Source organism: Sminthopsis crassicaudata, chromosome 1 (assembly GCF_048593235.1).
Source record: "Sminthopsis crassicaudata isolate SCR6 chromosome 1, ASM4859323v1, whole genome shotgun sequence".
NCBI lineage: Eukaryota > Metazoa > Chordata > Mammalia > Dasyuromorphia > Dasyuridae > Sminthopsis > Sminthopsis crassicaudata.
In genome coordinates, this window is record NC_133617.1 from 407,856,485 (window position 1) to 407,877,119 (window position 20,635).

At 36.5% G+C, this 20,635-nt stretch overlaps 1 protein-coding gene across 2 annotated transcripts in view; it reads right to left on the reverse strand.

The window, feature by feature from the left end:
- LOC141549998 (guanine nucleotide-binding protein subunit alpha-14) overlaps positions 1-20,635 on the reverse strand; it is a 266,321-nt gene that overhangs the window by 28,337 nt on the left and 217,349 nt on the right. The gene's annotated exons all lie outside the window — the stretch shown is intronic.

Here is a 20,635-nt window from a genome sequence, read left to right on the forward strand (position 1 = left end):
GACTACTGTCTGGCTCTTTTAAAGGAAAACAACATAATTCTAGAATCCTGTGAACAGTAAGTAGAAGAGGGAAGGAGAAAAAATATTCATTTCTACAGAAAACCTGGAACATACTGATAACAATAGCTGCATTTATATGTGAGCTTAAGGTTTATAAAGCACCGGGTCAGCTAGGTGGCGCAGTGGATAGAGCACCAGCCTTGAATTCAGGAGGACCCGAGTTCAAATCTGGTCTCAGACACTTAACGCTTCCTAGCTGTGTGACCCTGGGCAAGTCACTTAACCCCAGCCTCAAAAAAAAAAAAAAAAAAAAAAAAAAAAAAAAGGTTTATAAAGCACCTTACATACATTATTTCACTTCATTCTCACAGTCACAATCTGAGAGAAAAATATTACTACTTCACCATTTTTTTTTTGAAGTTAAGTGACTTGTCCACAGTCTGTGCTACAGCTAATCTGACCTAATTCCCTGTGTCCCACATTACAGCTCCTGCTCTCATCACTTTGCATGGCTTATTTCCCAGCCTCAGAATGATCTTCCTCTCCCCCCCCCCACAAGTTCCCTAGTTCCCTTCAAGAGTCACTCAAACTAACTGTTCTTTTAAACAGCCTTTCTTGATTCCCTCAGTCCTTAGTTCCCGTAAACTCATTTTCTATTTTGTACATATCTTATGTCTATTTATTCCTAGTAGGCATGAAAGCTTCTTGAGACTGAAAGCTGTCTCACGAACATTCAGTCCTGTGCCTGGCACACAGTAATCACTTGATCAATTTTTGCCAATCGAGTGGCTGGGAATAAACAATTGTTAAAAGGCCCAGTTGGGACCTGAATCTAGTCTCTTGCTTCTACGCCTATTGGTGTTGATGCTTTTTACACAGAAGGTTCTGCAGGACTTCAGCCAGGTACACCTCTCTGACTTTGCTAGGAATAGAAGGGGAAATCAGAAGAGAGATCCCGGGGTTAACAAAGTGAAGGAAACACTATCCATAACATGAATGGAAGTAGGCTGCAATTTGGAAGAGAGTACATTCATATCTCGGAGAGGCAGGCAGGATCTGAGCCAGAAATAGGCTATTCAGACCTAGTGATCTCTCCTAAGTAGGGCAGAGAGGGCTGTGTTTCTACAACCTCGCTGCATTTATAGAACTTATTCTCTTTTCAAAGCTAATAAACTAGTTTTGATCACATTACAGAAGACTGCATAAGAAGAATGTGCAGCTGTTGGAAACTTATTAGAAGAAAGCTCCAGGACAGCTAGGTGATGCAGTGCATAGAGCATGGGCCCTGGAATTAGGAGGCCCTGAGCTCAAATCCAGCCTCAGATACTGTGTGATCTCAGTCAAGTCCCTTAATCCTGTTTGCCTCAGTTTCCTTGTCTGTAGGAGAAGGAAGTGACAAACCACTCTAGTATCTTTGACAAAAAAACCCCAAAAGAGTCACCTGGAGTAAGACTCACCTGAAAATGACTCAGCATCTCATAAGTAGAAGTGGGGATATTTTTATGTATCATGCTGCAGTTGGGTGCATTTTTTTGAAAGAATAAAAGAAGGTAGGGAGTGAGAGGACTACTTACACTTTTGTGTTTGCATATTACAGAGGGCAGATATGAATGTACTTCTATATGAACAGAAGGGCAGCTAAGTGGTGCCATAGTGCGGAGTGTAAGGTCTGGAGTCAGGAAAACTCATCTTCATGAATTCAAATCCAGCCTCAGACACTTACTAGCCATGTGACCCTCAGAAAGTCACCCAACCCTATCTGCCTCAGTTTCCACATCTGTAAAATAAGCTGGACAAGGAAATGGCAAACCACACCAGTATTTTTGCCAAAAAAAATTCACAATGAGTTGGAAACAACTGAACAACAACTGTGAACAAAAGGAGTAAATGTTTTGATGTTATTTCACTATTAAAAGTTTTCTTCTTTAAGGGCTAGGTCACCAATATAAGGGCAACTCAAATTATGAAAGTTTTGTCTCTTATAGTGACAGTGAGGGGAGAGGAAAGGAAAGGTTAAAACAGGTGACCTGGAAACAAATTTGGTATATATTAACTTGACTCTTGTCCAGGATCTTCATATGGGGTTCTGAGGTCAGCAAAGACCAATAGTCACCACTCCTTAATGAAATTTAGTGACTTTGCAGTTGTTTTCTTATGTATAGCCAGGAGCCAGATTTTTTACTTTTTACTTTTGAGGCTTGAGGCAAAGATATCAAACGATATCATATTATACCTTAAGTCTTAAATATGACATATCAAAGATACCATAACAAATGGGCTCTGAACCACTAGTGGTATCCTGGATCTACCAATGCTGGACTCAGGAAGATCGGAGTCTAAATCTGACCTCAAACGCACCTCAGTTGTATCACATTGGGCAGGTCCATTAACCTCTCTGTTTGACTCAATTTCTTCAACTACAAAATGAGAATGATAATTGCACCTGCCTCACAAGATTGTTGTGAAGATAAAATGACATAATATTTGTAAAGCATTAGTATAGGGCCAAACACACAGTAGGTACCATATAATTGCTAGATATGGTGATTATTATTAGCAAATACTTAAGACATTTAATTTTACAAGCCTGATTTAGAAGGCATCTCAAATGATCTTCAACATAAAATTTTAGGACTAAAAAAGACTTTAAGAACTCATCTCAATTCAATAACTCATTTAATCTATTTTTATTTTTATAAAGATGGAGGTTTTAAAACACCTCTGCTATTTTGTGGTTCTCCATTCTTTTGTCTCTTTCTCCCAGGTAAAAATGTTTCCATGCTTTCCTAATTTCATTCATTCATTATTCATTCAACAATCATGTCTAAATCATTTACTATTGGCAAGACTCTTGCATGTTGTGTAGTGAAACAACGATGAATAAAATGCAGATCCTGTCACCAAAGAAATTCCCTACAATCTAGTAGGGAATAGAAGAAATGATCTCATGTAGAAAACATGACAATGATTTAGCACAGGTATATGCAAACAAAAACAATGAGAGATCATAGCAGGAAGAAATCCCTTACAGTTTATGGAATAGACATGAAAATCAGGAAGAATTTCTTAGAGAAGATGGCCAATTCATAAGTAAGCCCAAAATATTGCAAGTGGTGAGGCAGAGCTGGATGATGGTCAGCCCAATTTGGTTGTAATGGAGGCAATATGAAAAGGAGTATTGTGAACCAAGGCTGGAAAGGTAAGTTCTTTAAAAATTGTAGTTTTATTGGTTCTCTCTCTCTTCTGGCACCTATCATGTTATACTTTAATTTTTCTAACTTTCTTCCTACATGGGAGTGATAGTAGAAGAAAAAGTTGAAATTACCTATTTTTTTAATTTTAAAAAATCGCAAGAAAGTAAACAGGGAGCACAAGAGGCTCTGATGCTAGATCAGCCTTTTGAATTCTGAGCTAATATTTGGCTCCTCTTTCATTTCTCTAAAATCACTATTTTCTTTGTCCTGGTTTATTTGGACAAAGACTGAAAGCAGATGTATTAAAGCTGTGTTACCAGTCAGAAATACCCATGGCTCTACTGGATGGGGCCGCTTAGATTGTGGTTTATGCTTTTTCTCTGTCAGACAGACAGACATCCCTCCCAGAGGTGGGGGAGAGAGGGAAGAGAGAGAGCGAGACAGAGAGAAAGAGGGAGGAAGGGAAAAAGGGAAGAAAGGGGGGAGGGAGGAAAGGAAAGGAGAGAGAGAGAGGGAGAGGGGAAGAGAAAGGGGGAGAGAGAAGGAGAGAGAGAGACAGAGACACAGAGAGAGAGAGGGAGGGAGGGAGGGAGGAAGGGAAAAAGGGAAGAAAGGGGGGAGGGAGGAAAGGAAAGGAGAGAGAGAGAAGGAGAGGGAGAGGGGAAGAGAAAGGGGGAGAGAGAAGGAGAGAGAAAGACAGAGAGAGAGAGAGAGAGACAGAGACAGACAGAGACAGAGACAGAGACAGAGAGAGAGAGAGAGAGAGACAGAGACAGAGAGAGAGAGACAGAGAGAGAGAGACAGAGAGAGAGAGACAGAGAGAGACAGAGGCAGAGGGAGAGAGGGAGAGAGGGAGAGAGGGAGAGAGAGGGTAGTAGGAAGGGAAAACATTTCTGTGCATAGTTGCCTGACTCACATTTCCTTTCAAGTGCCATATGACTACTTAACAATATTTGGCTTTTCTCACTGGGCCACAAGGCAAGTGGGCTAAACAAACCACAATCCACTAGGTGGAGCCAGGCATCAGATTAATAGCTCAGACCATTTGTTTAGCAAATTAATTTGACCATAGAATATTTTGGGGCTTGTTGTCTCTTAATAAGAACCATCGTTTTGGAGGGTGTTTTGGGGGGGCGGAAATCTGGGAAACACTAGGATGATGGAAGGGTTTGAGGAAATATGTGGGAAATAATACTTGCATTTTTGTTTTATACCTATTTTCACATTTAATACTGTTTCTAAACTTTTTAAAGCTTTTTATTTGCAAAAATGAATAGTTTTCAACATTCATCGTTGTAAAACCTTTTGTTCCAAATTTGTTTCTCCTTCCTTTCCCCCACCCCTTCCAATAGAAGGTAAGTAATCCAATATATGTTAAACATGTGCAGTTCTTCTATACAATTTTCTACATTCATCATGCTGCACAAGAAAAATCAGATTAAAAAGGAAAAAAAAAAGGTGAAAATACTACATTGTAATCCAAATTCAGTGCCCATAATTCTCTCCTGAGGTGCAGATAGCTCTCTCCATCACAAGTCTATTAGATTTGAATTAAATCATCTCATTATTGAAAAGAGCCACCTCCATCAGAGTTGATCATCACATAACCTTGTTGTTGCTGTGTACCATGTTCTTTTGGTTCTATTCACTTTACTTAGCATTAGTTTATCACATTTAATATTATAAGGAGAAAGTATCTCTAGCAAAGGCATGTCATGGATCCTCTCATTGCACCTAACATAAGTTTTGGGAAATAAGAACTTTATTCTAGCAAGGGTTAAATATTATTATTATTATTATTATTATTATTATGTATTAAATAGTATTCAATAAGAAGTTCTCTCACACCTGCCAAAAGTATTTTATACAGAATTGGAGAGTAAGAAAGGTTTAAGCATTTTAAAAATTATTTTTCTTCAGTCATTTTTCAATTGTGTCTGACTCAGTGATCCCATTTGGGGTTTTCTTGGTGGATACTGGAGAGGTTTGTCATTTCCTTCTTCAGCTCATTTTACAGAGGAGGAAACTGAGGCATGCAGGGTCAGACAGATAGTAATTATCTGAGACCAGATTAGAACTCTAAAAGAGGAGTCTCTCTGACTCCAGGACCTGTGTTCTATCCACTACAACATCCAAGCTGCCCAAAAAAATATATTTTAAGAGAATCATTTATCATTAACCCCTAACAATAGCCACGGTTTCATCTTCTGGTAGAACAAATCAGATAAATGATGGTAGTCAAGATACATGAAGAAACAAAGACTGAAAAATCAAAATTAGAACCATTGCCATCCAATTTCCAAGGTGGTAGATTCCCTTATCTAAGAGGAAATTAGATTGAAATACTCACATCTTCTCCCCTTTTCTCTCCCCTTCCCCAACTTCTGTAATCTTTTCTCATTGGAATATATGTCCCTTTCTTTTTGTTTATAGTTCTATTCCCAGCACTTAGAATAATGCCTGGAATTTAGCGACTAATAAATGCTTTATTTATTATGTAAGTAGCCTGAAGATTGATTTTTTAATGAAAATAACTGAGAGATTAAACTCCAAATTACATCTGACTTCACACGAACTAATAATTACTAATGTTTGTCTTTTACACTTTTCTGACTTAGAATGTCTTAGAAAGAAAAAATATCATTTATTAGAAAGAACCGTGAGCTTGAACTTCCGAAGTCCCGGGCCCAATTCTCAATGGGACCACTCACTTACTATGCTAGGTTATTTGGCTCAATCTCCCCTTCTACAAAAGGCAATATTTAAGGTGTTTTCTAAGACTTCTTTGTAGTGTAGCATTCTCTAAATTAAAAAAAAAAAAAAACTATTCATAATTTGACCTGGGAAATGTAAATGAGAATGATTTTTGAAGAAGAATGAAAATCATTGTAAAATTTTCTTGGGTTTCTTTATTATCACATTATAAAACATCACATTTCTTTTTACTTCAAGTAACTGCAATTAATTTCAAGAATCAAACATGAGACAATAATATGGAGCTCAGAATTAATGCCAAAATACCTTTTATAGTTCAATCTTTGAGTAGAAACTTCACACACAAGAAAATTATTTTTATGCTGGCCATTAATGCATGACCTTACTGCATTTATTTTTATAAAAATCTGTATAATTCTGATGAGATTTATATTAGATACATTCTGATTTTATTTGGCAGTATGTTTTTAGACTTTTGAAAGACTCTCAAGTATTTATGTCTGCAGGATTGCCACTCCTATCTGCTTAAAACAGGCTCTTCCCAATCTGGGGGAACAGGGAAAGGCCTCCAGCAGAAAGTGAGACTTGAGTTTAATCTTGAAGCAAGCTATGAAAACCAAGAGACAAGGGAGTGAGGAGGTAGTGGTGGGCAAACAACCAGAGCAAAGGCAAGAAGAGAGATTGGAATGCCACTTGTGAAGTTCCAGAGGGCCAGTTTAACTGGATTGTAGAGTGTGGATTGTGCCAAACAGAAGAGGTGATATTTGATCCTGGAGCTAAAAAAGAGCCACTGAAGCTCATTTTGGGGGTGGGAGAGAAGGTCAAACCTCTGCCTCAGAAAAATCACTTTGCCTGCTGAGTGGAAAATGGATTAGAATAAGAAAAATGTGAAGGTGGGAGATATAGCATTTGAACTAACTCAGGTTTGTTGTAAAGAAAGCACTTTGTAAACAATAAAATGCTGCAGTGATTGTCGAACTCAGTCAATATTTTATTTAGTAAACTGTAATATAAATATTATATTATAAAATTAAGGTAAATGCCAACTTCTACAATAGAAATTTGAATTAAAAAAGCCTTTTCTCACTCTTTCCCCAACAAATTGCTACAGAATCAAACATCTCAAAATCACATGATAAAATACCATTAGCCATTAAAAACAATATAATTCATTTCAACAAATATTTATTATTATATAAATTATAAGATATTTATAATATATATCATGTCTCCTGTATGCAAAGTTCCATGGTAAGGATAGCATAAAAAAACACCATCATCATTTCCATCCCAAATCTAACTTGTGTGGATATGTGTTTACAAATAAAAGTATGTCATCTCTCCAAACCTGGTTAATATTGTTGGAAAACAATGTTCCTTTTTAAAAACTTAAAATGTTTAATAAGAAAATAAATTCCATTTGAGCTGATATTCCCAACTTTTCACACTTAAAAAAAAGTCTATTGAATCCTGAGTAAGCCTAATGATCAGAGAGAGACCAGGGCTAATTTGAGATTCTGTTCAATCCACTGGTAGCAAATAATGAATATTTATTATATAATAACAGATGGAGAAAGCCTACAAGTTATAAAAAAATTTCCCTTTCCAAAATAATAGGATTCTTTTATTTCTTTTGCCATAATTACTTCCTTAAGCAAGACATTAATTTAGTAGGTGCTAGTTTCACAAAGGTTTAAAGTCACTCTCCTTGTTTCATAAACCTGGAGTGTCAAGTAGCTAAAACCAAAATAAAGGAACTTGATAGGGAAACATATGTGTGGCATATGAACATGCACATGCAACATGCATGTGGATTGATTGGTTAGCTGTTGACCTTCATTCTTGAACACCAAAATGATATCACCATGTTAGAATGTGTCCAATTGGGGATGATCACACTAATAAGAGCTTGAAGTGCTCTGCCACAAGTTGGTCACAAATAGTCCATTTAAACATTTGGGGTGGCTTTTCTAATTTTGTGCATTTCACATTTCCTTTGAGCTAATTCAATTCTGCTTTGCTCATAGAGCACAGAACCTTCCCTGATTAGGGCACGCCATGCTGGGAGGTCCTGTGCCAGTGTCTCCCATGTCATTCTAAAGTTCTTGAGAGACTTTGAGAGTGTCCTTGTACCATTTTTTTTTCTGAACACTTTGTGAGCACTTGCATGGATGCAACCAAAAATCAAAAAGGCTGGATCTCCTCCTGTAAAGAATCAGGTCCTAAACTTGGAACACAGATAGCATTATTCTGGTGCTATTTACTTTGAGGAGAAGCTAGGAAAAGGAGAGATGAATGAATAGCCTCTTCAATTTTTAACAGAAGAACAATATAGCACCCAAAAAATGTTTTCTTTTTCTCCCCTTGCAAAACAGGTTTTTGTGTTGGAGCAAGTGCAAATTGGAGGAAATGCTGAGATCCAAGAGTGAATCTAATAAGACAAGCTTCCTATAGTTGTACAAAGCTGAGCTAAAGAACAAACATTAAGAAATTAAGTTCTTGTAATGGTCATTTGAACCAGATCCTTATCTCTATTTTTTCTTCTTCTTTTCTTTAAATAATCCAGGACTCCAACTTTTGTGTTGGAAACTCCCTATCCTGCTGTTGTGAAATTCAGACTTCCTTTAGACTTAGGCATTAGAAAATGGAAAAAAAGAAAAAAAGTCAATATAATATGATAAGGGAAACTATAAAAATGCACAGGATTGATATAGAATTGATGTTCCACCCTGCCTCCTTATTTTTAGTTTGATTCTACCAGGCACAAGAACAGAGCTCCAGTGCTCCAAAATTTTACTTTCTGGGTGATTTGATGTATTATCAGAGCAAAATCATTGACCTTCTCTGAATCCCCAATTCCCACCCTCTTTATCAAATCAAAGGGATATACTTTGGTTACTTCAAAAACTGCATGCAAGAGCAAGAGCCTGTCAAAGACCAGTTTCACCTAGTTCGTGGAAGCTTGGCTAGACCTGAATCCCCCAAAGTGGAGGAAACTTTCTTCCTTCCTTCTATAGGGAGAGTATGTTGCATAGAAAACACCTTTCCCTCCTACCCCATCCCTTCCCCACTTATTACTTGCTCCCAGAGCCTAAACTAGAACTCAAGCTTTTATGAACAGGCTGGAAATATAAGCACAACAACATATGACAATTGTTTCTGGATGAATTTCATTCTGAAAAAAAAGAATCTTTATAAACGGGACCTGCTGTTGGGTCCCAGATTTATTCTGATCTATAGTGTTTCCCTTTCCTTCCTTTCTGTGCCCCTTCAGGCCTTTCTCCTCATTTGGCATAGTAGATAAGGGACCTGGTGTCAGGAAAACCTTACTTAGTTCACATCCTGCCCCAGATACTAACTTAGCTGTGTAACCTTAAGTAGCCTCAATCTGTTCTTCTGTAGAATGGGAAGAATTGAACTTATTTCACAGTATTGTTGTGATGATCAAATAAAATAATGTGTGAATTGCTTCATAAATTTAAAATTTAAATGGTAGTTATTATTATGGCAAAGTTAACATATCAAAATGATGATAACTTAGTATTACTATTACATATCCAAAGGTATCTAAAGAGTAATTTCCCTAAAGATCAATGATAAATCAGAAGAAGTGCAATTTTTGTAGATTTTCAGCTGTCAGTGTTAATTAAGTAGGGTCCACATTTTGAATCAAGTGGATCTTCCTAATATCCATCAAATCACAATATTAGGCAGCTGCATACTCTGCCTGTGGGGGAGGCTGATCCTGTTGATATTCTTCCAAATATCAGCACCTCTTAGGGTAGTATAAATCCCTTTCTCTATTTCTCATATAGTTATGTAGTCTGAAAAAGAGAAGGATAGAACAAAAATGGCCATTTCTAGCTCTACTATCTCCTAACCTCTTTGTAGAAGAAGTGATAGAGAATGGGGGAGGAGGATGCTTTTATCATGGTGGGAGCAGGAATGCCAGGCTCATCACAAGACAAGTAGAGCACTCACAAGGGATCACTTGTGGGAACTGGGGCATGAGGACACAGATACCCTCAGGATCTATAGGCAGTTATCCACATCTAAAGCACCCTGCATCTTTTGGCTGTGTCAGGAGCCAGAGTGGAAAAAAGCCCCAGGTCATGAGTTAGGGCACTTGGATTTCTAGCCCCACCTTTGTTTAATCACTTCACCTACCTCTCAGTTTCCTCATTCTTCAAAATAAGAAGGGTTGGGGGTTTGGATTAAAATATAACTAAGGTTTATTCTTGCTCTGGCATTCTATTCCTAATCATGGATGGATAAAAAAAAAAAAAAAAAAAAAAAAAAAAAAAAGACTTCCAGTACATGTCTTTAGACACAGCTTTCCCAGGGTTGGCTATAAAAATCTGTGCTACTTCAACTATGATACTGCTCTTAATACAAAGGAAGAAGGGAAAAGAAGCCCCTCCATTCAACTATGATACTGCTCTTAATACAAAGGAAGAAGGGAAAAGAAGCCCCTCCATCTACTCCATCTGGAAGGCCTCAAAAGTAAATATTACATTTTAAAGGCAGGAAACATTAATAGGGGCCAGTTCAAAATTTAATTTAAACAGAGTCAATATCTGTCAGCTAACATTGGAGAACAATGAACAGTGGTAATACCAGGAGAAGCAAATGCAATAGAAGGCGAGGGATGATGTTCACAGACAATGCCTCCATTCGCTCAGCAGGGAAGAGGGCCTTCACTGAATCCCTCCCAGCTCTCCTCATTCAGATCTATGTTCTTGTGTATCATGGTCAAGACGGCTAAATAAAAAATCACGACTGATGTCCATTGAGGACTTAATGAGACAAATAATATTTAGATCCAGTGGCAGCAAGGTAAGTGTTTGAAAATATAACCCTACAAAGTCGAGCCTGATTTCTCAAATTATATTCCAAAGTGCATCATCAGTAATTGATGATTTGTAATAAGAATTCCTTGAATTTGGTGCAAAGACCAAAATAGGAGTAAGTAAAAGAGTTTCCCTGAGAAAACATAGGAATAAGATTATATAAGGTCTAGAAAACCAAGAAAAAGAACCACTGTTCCTAGCACTCACCTCTGGAGCCCAAGGCACCAAATTTAAATCCTGAGTCCACAATTTAATAGCTATGTGAGTTGGAGAAAGTTGATCAACTTGCTGGGACCTCAGCATTCTCTTCTGTAAAACGAAGGAGTCAAACTAGATATCCTGTAAAATCCATTCTAGCTCTGTATCCCTATGACCCTAATTTTATAGCTATTTGACTAAAACTCTGGTCTTCAAAGTACAGAGTGAGAATCTTAGGGGATGGGTCAAGATAATCCATGTGGGAACATCTTGTAGGGCCAAGCAAGGAAGATGGATTCCACCCTTGGTGCAATAGCTACGTTAAGCATGATCTCATTAACCCCTACATCAGGAGTGCTGACGATGAAGAGGCCATAGAGGAAGGCTGTATTAGGGGATGAGGGGGTGGAATGAGTAGAGATGGACAGATACAGTTGTAGCTTCTCCAAGCAATCTAAGCCTGATATATTTCCTTAGAGTAGTCAATTGGCTAGTTAGCATTTATTAAATCCATACTTTGTGCCAAGAATTATGTTAAGCCCCTGCCCCCAAGGAGCTTACAATCTAATGATGGAGACAGCATGCAAACAACTTTGTCCAAACAGGATATGCACAGGATAAATTGGAGATAACCAGGTGCTAATGTTAAGCAAAATCTGGAACAACATGATCTGACCTCCTCCTACTTTCAGTAAAGTGAGGCAGCGTGGTGTCTATTGTACCAGCTGTGAGGAAATCCTGGTTCAAATACTGCCTCAGACACTTAATATCTTTCTGACCATGGGCAAGTCACTTAATCTCTATTTTTGAGTTTCCTTATCTATAAAATAAAAAGGCTAGATTCTATATCTTCTAAAATTCCTTCTACCTCCAAAGCTATCTTATGCATTGCTATAGTTCTCAGCATCTCCATAATTGGAAGCATTGTGGCCAGGGAGAAAGAAGCAGCTAACTAGCTAGCTACTGGCAGCTTAGGAAGGGTTGTTTTTCTTTTCTTTTCTTTTTTTCCTGCTTAGACTTTTAAATATTTTAAGCATACATGATTTTTAGCTATGGACACTTCCTCGAATCAGTTCATTTATATTTTATTTAGCAAACTTATTACAATAAATTTATTTTATTTTTTATTTACAAAGCATATGCATGGGTAATTTTTCCAATATTGGAAAAAAAACTTTTGTTTCATATCTCCCCTCCTTCCTCCCACTCCCTTTCCTAGCTGGCAGGTAGTCCAATACACGTTAAGTATGTTGAAATACATGTTAAGTCTAATGTAGGTTTACATATTTATACAGTTATCTTGCTGTGCAACAAAAATCAGATCAAGAAAGAAGGAAAAGAAAAACTGAAAAAGAAAACACAATGCAAGCAAATCACAACAGAGAGTTAGAATGCTGTGTTGTGGTCCACACTCTGTTCCCACAGTTCTCTTTCTGGGTGTAGATGGCGGTCTTTGTCACTGAGCAAGTGGAACTGGTTTGAATCCTTTCATTGTTGAATTGATCCTTGTATAGTCTTGTTTCCCTGTACAACAATCTCCTGGTTCTGCTCATTTCACTCAGCATCAGTTCATGTAATTCTCTCCAGGCCTCTCTGAAATCATCCTGCTGGTCATTTCTTACAGAATAATATTCCATAACACTTATATACCACAATTTATTCAGCCAATCTCTAACTGATGGGCGTCCACTCAGTTTCTAGTTCCTTGCCACTACAAAGAGGGCTGCCACAAACATTCTTACATATACGGGTCCCTTTCCCTTCTTTAAGATCTCTTTGAAATATAAGCCCAGTAGAAAAATTGCTGGATCAAAGTTTGATAACTTTTTGAGAATAGTTTCAAATTGCTCTCCAGAATGATTGGATTTGTTCACAGTTCCACCAACAATGCATCAGTGTCCCAGTTTTCCCACAGCCCCTCCAACATTCATCATTATTTGTTCCTGTCATCTTAGCCAATCTGACAGGTGTGTAATGGTATCTCAGAGTTGTCTTAATTTGCATTTCTCTGATCAATATTGATTTGGAGCACCTTTTCGTATGACTACATATAGTTTTAATTTCTTCATCTGAAACTTGTCTGTTCATATCCTTTGACCATTTATCAATTGGAGAATGGCTTGAACTATTATAGATTTCAGTCAATTCTCTATATATTTTAGAGATGAGGCCTTTATCAGATCCAAAGGATGTAAAAGTGTTTTCCCAGTTTATTGGTTCCCTTCTAATCTTGTCTGCATTAGTTTTGTTTGTATAAAAACTTTTTAACTTAATATAATCAAAAAATATCTATTTTGTGATCAATAATGATCTCTAGTTCTTCTTTGGCCACAAATTCCTTCCTTTTCCAGAAATCTGAGAGGTAAACTATCCTATTTTCTTCTAATTTGTTTATATTATTATTCTTTGTGTCTAAATCATGAAGAGTTGCTTTTCTTTAGCACCACTCACTATTATCTGTTGGGATTTTATTCATCCCTATCTATCCATCCTTCTCATACTGCTTCCTCATCTCATGAACTCTGTCACCCTGTGAAGTGTGCTTAGAAGGGAAGACATTGCCTCAGTTATAATATTATAGAAGCACGATAGGCTGGGTATGTGTTATGGAACCATATTGAAAAAGTTTCAAAGGGAGGATTGGGAGACATGCTAAATAAATAACATCTTTTGAGAGATGTGTTTGGGAGAAAGATGGAACATAACCCAAAATGATAGAGGTTAACAATTGAGGTTAGCTGATGGGGAGGGAAAGGGAGTGGAAATTCCAGTAGAAGAGGCTGAAACATAGATATTCAAATTTTTACATATATTTACTGACTGTTATAAGATTCCCAGGCAAATAGCAAGTAGTCAGAAAATTGTTTTTGGTCCATTTTCAAAGTGGACCAATGCCATAATATCTTGGCTTGCACCTGAATCATATATATATGAGGCAGAGCTGCACAAAGTCATCTGTTTCATTTTTTCCTCCAGTGTCACTGAAATCCACTGGCAAGCAGAGGTCAAAATGCCTCAGTTAGAGAAAAGAGAGAACAGAAGGTATTAGCAGGTTTGATACTGTTTGAAAATTAGGAATGTTAAAGATACAAATACCCTCTCTGTAAGAAGTTGCAAGCAAGAATATAGACTCTAGATACCAAGCTTCGATGTGACAATGTATTTTATAAGATTTTCATCAAGATGTGCGTAATTTAGTAATAGTTAAAAGTTTCTGCTTAAAGTAGGTTAAGGAAAATAAGAATAGAGAGATGTCAATAGAAAATGTCAATAGAGAGATGGTAATAGAAAAGTGTAATTAGGAATGTACCAAAGTAGTCCCTAAATAATATGATTCAATCAGTTTTCAGTTGTGTCTAATTCTCTGTGATGCCATTTGGGTTTTTTTGGGCAAAGATATTGAAGTAGTTTGTCATTTCTGCCTCTAGGTATTTCTCTAAATTTTACTTTAGATAATGTGTATGATACTTTCTTGTACGATAATGAAGTGATAAATTAATTTATAATTTAGGTTTATATCAACAAAATTTATTTTGAAAACAAAATGTAATTAACTTGATCATGTCCTAATCTATATTTTCAGACATCCACTCCTAGAGAAAATCCTCAGCAGAAAGGTCATACAACCAAAACCCAAGACATCATCATTTTATCTTGGAGGTAACTCCCTGAGCCTATACAAATGCTTGCTAATGTCATAACTTACCAATGTGGAGTTCAAAATTCTATCCTCATGTTTGTCCTTGAGCTTTTTTATTATTATAAAATAGGACAGAAATAATCTCTGCTTCAGGGATTCACCTACCAACAAGAATGGATTAGGAGGTAGATATCACTTCCAAATCTCCATTTAAAAAAATGACTTCATTTTTATAGGACTCAAGCTTTTTGATATATAAAGGGCTAAATGACCTTCAAGGCCTCTTATAGCTCTAAATCTATGATTCCATGATCCTGCTTGTCTAAGGGATAGTCAAATATTAACCAAAAAGTACTTTGCTTCCTTCAAAATACTTTATAAATAAAACAAAAGTTGGTATATGCTTTGAAGCACTATGTTATTTCTCCTAAAACCATAAAGCAAAATTGTGATAAACTGACAGAGAATCCCACTGTCCTTTTTTTTTTTTCCTTCAGTTTTCTACATAATTAAATGATCTTGACTTTATCAATACTTTTAACTGATGATCTCAGGAAGTCTCTGCACAGACCATATTGTGCAAGACAGAGGAAAATTTCATAATGGAGACAATTTCTCCCTGAAGCAAGCCTGCAAGCTTTTAATTATATTTGAAATGAATATTAATGCCATCTTTTTCTGGGCCCCAATTTTTCAGATATCTACTGGAGTTTCTTCATTTGCAGAAGGGAAATTGCAGACTGTCTGATGATATCATCACAGGAAACCCTGCATATTGTTGAGAGTTTAACTCTGCTGGAGTTCTCTCAACACAAACCAAAGCTTATGCTGTTTAGGGTGCTTCATTTTTTCCACTCTTTTCTAATAGGCAGGAACATTGCTAGAACACCACAACAAATATTTGGGTCACAGCTTGCTTTAATGATGTATTTTTAATGGTTATCTTGTATGATTTTTATTTGTTTTATTTCTCATACCCCACTCCCAGCCAATCAAATCCTGTTGACTTTTACCTTTGTAACATCTTTCCTATATGTCCTCTTATCTCCTCTGGCATTGCCATTACCTTGCTGCAGGCCCTCATCACCTCATGCCTGGCAATAAACTGTCTTGAGACGGACACAAGGCTCTCCCCATTCTATTCAGCTGTCCAAATGATTTTCCTAAAGGGTGGTTCTGACCTTGACACTCCCCTACTCAAGAAACTCTACTGACTCCCTATCAATTCAGAGTCATATATAAAATCCACTGCCTGTCATTCAGTCTTTCATAAAAAAGTCCTTTCCTCCCTTCCAGACATAGTTATTTGCATGTTGCCTTCCCCTTTAGACCATGAGTTCACTGAGAACAAGAACTATCTTTTTGTACAAATTTTATTGACAGTGACTGGAGACCAACTTGAGACATATGGAAAGAGGCAGACTTTGGAAAGCAGACATGAAGAGGAATAAGTCACCTTATCTCCAGCTTGCATCTATGGAAATTTAAGCAAAATTCTTCTGGGCAAGATTAGGGCCTCTTTGCTTCATTGAGCAAGATTTTAGTTTCTTCCCATCTATATAGTTAAACCACTCCTATATCTCTCTTCCAGTGTACTTTAATAGATATAACTTTCATGATCTCTGATCATTTCCAGGATAAATAAGTTTACTATTCACTATTTGTGATGGTCTTTTGTCTAATTAGCATTTAGTGGGAAGGGATCAAGTTGGAGTATATAAACTTAGGGCATCTTCCTCCTTTAAAGACTAGTGACCAGGGAATTAGCTGTTTTTGAACTAAAAAAATCATGCATTAGATCAGTAATATTTAGAGAAACAAATAGATATAATTCTAGTTTAGTACCCTTCTTTCTCAAAGGAGAGCAAAATAGCAAACTTCATTGCCTTTTTTCCTACTCCCCTCATGGAGGGTCCCTTGGAAAGGAGTTGGCAAGATTCCAAAGATATTTATCCTTGTTTCCCTTCAAAATACATCTCTCCTTATATGGACATCTCATAAAGAAATACCTGTCTCTCACATACATAAGGTGCATCCACCTTACAAGTAATTAATACAAAATACTTATTGACTGAATCAGGACAGAATCCAGGTCTCTTGGCTCCCAGACTAGCATTCTTCACACTATTCAATGATCCCTCCTTGCTCCATGATATGTGGGTCTGAATATCTATTGAGAATATTTATTTTTTAAGCTCTTTGCTTATAAAGGCTAAGTGCAAAATAATTAACCATCTGGCCAGCAGAGGGAAAAATGAACATTAGCAGGGAAATTAAAGGGAGCTTTCAAGTACAATCAATTTTTGATTATCCATAAGTGGATGACTGACTTTTGTAAATTATCTGAAGCTTAGAATCCTTTGATTGAGTCTCTGGTGCAGTAATATATAGCAATTCTGAGAGGAGGTTGGATTAGGGCTGATTATTCTTTATTTCCCTCCTTCACTGAGATGAGCAATTCCCTTAACCCTTCTGAGTTTGTTTCCTCATCTGCAAAATAAAACTCCTCCATATGTTACCAGTATCCCATATATTCAACTGATTGCCAATTCTTTTTGGGTCCACTTAAAAAGCATTTCACTTTTTTCCTTCTTTTTACTCACACAGCACCAACTAGTACAGATCCTTTTTGTCTGGATTATTCCAGTAGCCTCTTAAAGCAAAGTCTGACCATATCATTCAATGAGGGGTTCTCAAACTACAGCCCGCGGGCCAGATGCTCCCGCTGAGGACGTTTATGTGGCCCGCTGGGTTATGGCAAATGGGCTGAGGGGCAGAGACAGAGTGTGAGCTTTTGTTTTTACTATAGTCCGGCCCTCCCACAGTCTGAGGGAAAGTGAACTGGCCCCTATTCAAAAAGTTTGAGGACCACTGCATCAATTAAACCTTCCAAACTTACTTTGGCTCTGATGGTCAAATATAAATTACTTCTGTTATTTAAATTTCTTTATGACTTTGATCCAATCTGTATATCCAGTCTCAATAAATATCACTCCCCTCCACACAATCTTTGAATCAGCCAAATTGCTTTTCTGGCTATTTCTCACACATTCCTCTATCTCCCATCTCTATACCTTTGCACACAAAGGAATGCATGCTCCCATGTCTGGAATGTGCACTCTTTTCTTATCTCTATTTTCTTAGAACTCCTAGCTTCCTTCAAAGTTCAACTTAAATACTACTTTCTGCATAAAGCTTTTTCTGATCATCCTAGTTCTTAATTCTTCTTCTTTTTCAAATTGCCTTACATGGAATGTCCCCAAACCTTTGGGACTTTAAGTTTTAATAGGTTAAAACCTAAGACTTCTGGGACATCCAGTATTCATTTTTATCTCTATAAGCATAAGTGTATATAGTTTCCTCCTATAGAATATAAGCTAAGGTCAGGATCATTTCACTTATGTCTCCATCATTCTAGTACAGTGCCTGATATACTTAACATAGAAAATTATTGATTCTATTCCTAATATCAACTCACAGGATTTTAAGGAACACACTTTAAAGTGATAGTTAAATGTATTATTATTATATAAAGAGAAATATTTGCAACTAATTATGAGAGAGCTGTTGGCAGACTTCTCAAACCCAGACATCAGAATTGTATAAATGATGTACGGGAAAAGTTTTATAAAAGAAGTTTTCTATAACTTATTAGAATGCAGTTTTCAAACACATGCAAGGATATACGTTGAGGATAGTATAATGGTTAAGAAGTACAGAGGATTAAAGGAGGATGACACTGGGCAATGAAACTGTTAAGGAGCAGATAAAGTAGACTCTTTAATTCCATCTAAGCATCTGAACTTAACTTTGATATATGTCAAAGGTTTGGACTTGGGTAATTTATGAAAAAATAGTTTTTTCAAATAGGAGAAAGACATAAGCAGAACTGTGGTTTAATAAGATGATGGATCTGGCAGTGATGTGCTGAATATATTGGAGGTGGGAGAGACAAGAGATCATTGAAATAGTCTAGGGATAAAATTCAAAGGATCTAAGGGAGAGTTTCTTAATTCATTTTTGTGTCTTGGATCCCTGCAGCAATTTAATTGAAGTCTATGGACCTTTCCAGAAACATGTTTCTAAGTGCACAAAATAGATAGGACTGCAAAGGAAAACAATTCTATTGAAACACAGATGTAATTTTTGCAATTCATGTCCATGGATTCTTTAAAATATATTTATGAACCACAGATTAAGAACCTATAGTCTAGGGTGATAACACAGAACGTGGGTAGGTGTGAGATATCACTACTAGTACTAAACAATAATGCTGATGATGATAACTGACATTATACAGTACTGTAGCCCCAAATGGTTTTCTAAACAATAAAGAAAAAATGTTATTTCCCAGAGTCATTGATATTTTCAGCTTTTTGTCCTAGAAGGAGAAAAAATATATAGACATGTATGTCCAAAGCAAGGTAAAGGAATTGTAGGAGGACTTAAAATTGTGTCATATGAAGATTGAAAGAAGAGGATAAAGATGGTTTAGTATGTAGAAGACAAGATTTAAAGGAGATATGGTCACTTTCCAAATATCTGAATGAGTATTATGTAAAAGTAATATTAGCTTTGTTTTATTGACCAAAAAGCAGGACAAAGACAAAGGATAGCTATTGTGTCAAGGAAAATCTCATATCCATCTAAGAAAAAAAATCATTAGGGATTTATAAAAAAAAAAAAATGGAATGTGTTACCTAAGACTAGTCAATTCCTTGCTTGAAGGTTAGATCACTACTCATTAGGGATATGATAACTTCTGAGGTCTCTTTCTAAATTTTCAATTCTGATTCTATGATTCATATATATCTTATCATCTGTCAGACTCCACAAGACCAGAATCATTTCTTGTATTGTCTCATATATATTTTTGTGCTCAATAAGTATCTATTCAATGGATGGATACAGATGATTAGAAAGATTAAATGAAGGTAAGTTCTGGGAAGAAGGCTAAATTTTTTTCATTGGGGTTTAAAATGCAGAATACATTGATATTAAGAGAATTTCAAATCAAGGAATAAGTTAAGAGATATATCAATGATCCACACATGAAGTAAAAAGAGTAGTAATAAGTAATAATAAGTAAGGTAGTAATAAGTAATAATTATTATTAATAATATAATTAATAACAATATTAATAATAGTAATAAGTAATAATAATAAGTAAGGTAGTAATAATAGAAATGAAAAGGAACACGGGGAAGAATTGAATACTAATACAATGTTAGTGGAACTGTGAACTGATCTAACCATCTTGGAGAACAATCTGGATTATGTCCAAAGAGTTACAAAATTATATTTACTTTCTGGCTCAGCAATACTCCTATTAAGTTTGTTTCCCAAAGTAATTAAAGAAAAGGAAAAAAATGTGTGTTCTAAAATATTTATAGTAACTCTCTTTGCGGTGTCAAAAACTGAAAATTGAGTGAATCCCCATCAAGTGGGGGAATGGCTAAACAAGTTGTGGTATATGATTGTTAAGGAATACTACTATGCTGTAAGAAAGGATGAGAAGGTTGATTTTAGAAAAAAAAAAAAAAAAACCATGAAAAGACTTGCCTGAAATAACAGAGTGACATAAGAAAAACCAAGAAAACATTGTATATAGTAACAGCAATGCTATTCAAAGAACAACTGTGAATGATTAAGTTATTCTGAATATTATAAATACCCAAATAGATTGCAAAAATACCTATGAAGGAAGATGCTATCTACCTACAAAAGAAAGAAATAATAAATAGAAGTATGAATGGTTTACGTGTGTGTGAGTGACAGAGACACACACACACACACATACAGAGACAGAGAGACACCGAGAGAGAGAGACACCGAGAGAGAGAGAGACACCGAGAGAGAGAGACAACGAGAGACACCGAGAGAGAGAGAGAGAGAGAGAGAGAGAGACAGAGAGAGACAGAGAGAGAGAGAGAGAGAGAGAGAGAGAGATGGAAGAGAGAGAGAGAGAGATGGAAGAGAGAGAGAGAGAGGAGATGGAAGAGAGAGAGAGATGGAAGAGAGAGAGAGAGAGAGAGAGA